Source organism: Triticum aestivum, chromosome 7A, assembly GCF_018294505.1.
Source record: "Triticum aestivum cultivar Chinese Spring chromosome 7A, IWGSC CS RefSeq v2.1, whole genome shotgun sequence".
NCBI lineage: Eukaryota > Viridiplantae > Streptophyta > Magnoliopsida > Poales > Poaceae > Triticum > Triticum aestivum.
Window position 1 is genome coordinate 20,416,880 of NC_057812.1, and position 3,522 is coordinate 20,420,401.

Below are 3,522 nucleotides of genomic sequence, written 5' to 3' on the forward strand. Positions count from 1 at the left end.
GGCCCGTACTTCTCTGCTTTGGTATCTTCGAGCTTGCTGTTGATAGAATGCGGAACGGGCTTTCGCCACATCACGCTCCTCCTCTAATGCGTCCAAACTGTCCTGCCGATCGAGCTCGGCTTCTCTTTCCTCGTACATGCGCACTCGAGGTGAGTCATGAATTATGTCGCAAGGCAGAACTGCCTCTGCGCCGTACACCATGAAGAATGGTGTGTATCCGGTGGTGCGATTCGGCGTGGTCCGCAGCCCTCAGAGTATGGAGTCGAGCTCCTCTACCCAGTGCGTGTTAGATTCCTTGAGGGACCGCACTAGTCTGGGTTTATTGCCGCTCATGATAAGACCATTTGCATGTTCGACCTGGCCGTTAGTTTGTGGGTGATAGACGGAAGCATAATCGAGCTTTATGCCCATGTTGTTGCACCAGAGTTTTACCTCGTCGGACATAAAGTTCGTGCCATTATCAGTGATGATGTTGTGGGGGATGCCGTAACGGTGTATGACCTCGGATATGAAGTCTAACACAGGTCCGGATTCGGCCGTCTTAACAGGCTTGGCTTCTATCCATTTGGTGAACTTATCCACCATGACCAGTAAGTATTTGTGCTTGTGGGTTCCGCCTTTAAGGGGTCCAACCATATCAAGCCCCCAGACCGCAAAGGGCCAAGTGATGGGGATAGTTTGGAGGGTGGTGGGTGGCATATGGCTTTGGTTTGCAAAGAGCTGGCAGCCGGTGCATCGTTGGACTAAGTCCTGAGCGTCTGCCCGGGCCGTCGGCCAATCAAAGCCAGTACGGAAGGCCTTGCTTACCAGAGACCGGGCTGCAGCGTGATGACCGCCGAGTCCGGCATGGATTTCAGCCAGGAGATTCTGCCCCTCCTCTTCGGAGATGCACCTTTGAAGGACTCCGGTAGTGCTTTTCTTATAAAGCTCTCCCTTGTGGACTCTGTAGGCTTTGGATTGCCGCACTATGCAGCGTGCCTCATTTTGGTCCTCGGGGAGTTCTTGCCTAGTAAGGTAGGCGAGGAATGGTTCTGTCCACGGGGCGATGATGGCCATTATTACGTGGGCTGAAGGTGTTATTTCAATGGCAGAGCCTCCGATTGTGTCAGAATGTTCGGTGTCGGGCAGTGCGGTTGGGTCTGGGCTGTTATTGTTTGGCTCCCCTTCCCATGCCACGGATGGCTTGAAAAGCCTTTCCAAGAAGATGTTGGGGGGGACTACATCGCGTTTTGCGCCGATGCGTGTCAGGACATCCGCCGCCTGATTGTTTTCCCGGGCTATATGGTGAAATTCAAGTCCCTCGAACCGAGCTGACAATTTTAGGACGGCGTTGCGGTAAGCTGCCATTTTCGGATCCTTGGCATCGAAGTCTCCGTTTATTTGGGAGATTGTGAGGTTCGAGTCCCCTCGCACCTCTAGGCGTTGGATGCCCATGGATACTGTCATCCGGAGACCATGTAGAAGGGCCTCATATTCGGCCGCATTGTTGGAGTCCATGTACAGAATCTGTAGTACGTATTGAACTGTGTCTCCTGTGGGGGACGTCAAACGACGCCAGCCCCACTACATCACGCCCTAGATTTCCCTACCGCTGTGTGTTGGAAAAAGTTTCTTTCCCCAACGGACTGTTGGTCGGAAAAATTTCTATCAAACTGTTGGTCGGTAATACTTATGTAGCACGACCAACCGTCGGTCGGGAATACTTTGATATTTGACGTCCGACTGTCGGTCGGGAAAGCTCTTGTTTCCATCACACTGTTGGTCGGCGAATATTGCCGACCGACTGTTAGTTGCGAATTGGGCCGGCCCATCGTTGCGCGCGACCGGGCCGAAAACTTAGCGCCGACCCCCCCCCCCCTCGTCCTTTTCTATTCGGCCTACAGGTGTCACGACCGCGTCCAAATTCCCCAAACCAAATCCTCATGCGCGCTCCCTCCCCCCTTCCCCCCGCCGCCGACCGCTAGCAATCTAGCAGCCCACACGCCGTCGGCCGTCGCCAGCACGGCCTCACCGCGGCAGCGAGGTTTCAGCCCTGCCCCCTTCATCCTCAGGCACCCCCAATGCTAACACTTTTAACCCTCGGGCCGCATGTTCTCGAAGTCAGAGCACCGACGCTGAGAGGCCAAGGAGCGGTGGTGAACGCCGCCACCCCTCTCAGATCCGGGGGTGAGATAGAGAGGTGGGTCACCTGGGAGAGGGAGAACTAGCCCCCGCTCTCGTCACCATGGCGCCTCCACCGCCGCCGCCACGCCAGGGGCCTCCATCGATCTGCACTCGCCGGATCTGTTCAAGGAGAATCTGGCCATTGACTGCCGGTGCTTTCCCTCCCCCGACGGTGAGTGGTATTTTCCCTCCCCTGCTCCCTCTCCACCCCTTCCCAATCAGTGCTACCGTGGTTTGATTTGTTCCATTTCCTTTTTCTCTTCAGATCCGCCATGACTTGTGGTAATTCTTCTATCCAGCAAGCAGCTCTTCGGTTGGGAGTTGGAGCAGAATGTAAGATTTGGTTTAGGTTATACGGTATTTTGTTTAACTGTCCAGAATCTATTAAACAATTGCAAATTTGTACTACTAATTCTTATAGTGAAAAGTTAGACGTCAGGTCATGGTTTGACAGGTGTAAGGTTGTGGTTTGGTAGTTTCTAGCGATTCTGTAGTATAATCGATAAAATCTAGTAGACATACAAGAGTATGAAATTTGGCTTTATGCTCTTCTTTCCTGATGATGACTTCGGCGGCAATTTTATTTTCTTCTATTGCTTTTAATGTTTGTCTGCAGTGGCGGAGCTACAAAGAAAAGCCTGGGCGGGCCAATCTAAAAAAACACGAAAAAAATTCAACCCAAGGAAAGGATGATGAGCTGCTGCTGAAAAGTCTTCCTCAACTTAATCTGTAACGTACATCTCTTTTTTCACTTGAAAACCAAATCGATTTTGCATTGATCAGCCTTGCTACCCAGTGCCTATGGAAATTATCTACTATCCAAATTAGGATGTGTATTATCAATTCACTGAATTTCGGAGTGCTATAGCCTACATTTTATAGGAAAATTAGACTGCCTGGGAGATGAGAGTTTGTGGGTTGTGCATGTGCCTGTGCTAGTGCAGCAGCGCTCGTCGCCTAGGTCTGCACTTGCCGTCACCCGACTGGGCGCAGCCGCTGCTAGCTGCCGCCTGGGGCGTGGCCAAGCCACCGCGGCATGGGTCGCCCTGGAGCATCCGCAGTCCGCATCGCTCTAGTTCTACGCTGCTACTCGCTGCGGCCGTCAGCTGGACCTTAATTTGCGGCTCCGCCCCACCTCTCTCTATCCCTCTGTGCAGCTGTACGTGTGGCTCGTGCCCTAGCATGGAGGGCGACTGAGGCTGGATGCAAGGAGAGAAGCCTGACGAGGCGAGACAGCATGCGAGTGAGGTAGTCGTGGGCTGGCCTGCACGTATATAGCTATATTTTTACCTCAGCGGCTGGGCGGGCCATGGCACGCTTTTGCCCTCACGACGCTCCGCCAGTGGTCTGCACCATTCG

General features: G+C 53.2%; 1 long non-coding RNA gene across 1 annotated transcript; it reads left to right on the forward strand.

The window, feature by feature from the left end:
- Nucleotides 1-1,939: 1,939 nt before the first annotated feature.
- On the forward strand, nucleotides 1,940-2,943 carry LOC123147648 (uncharacterized). The gene is made up of 3 exons (XR_006473374.1): nucleotides 1,940-2,335; nucleotides 2,429-2,496; nucleotides 2,780-2,943. It is a non-coding gene; the product is annotated as an uncharacterized lncRNA (long non-coding RNA).
- Nucleotides 2,944-3,522: the final 579 nt, after the last annotated feature.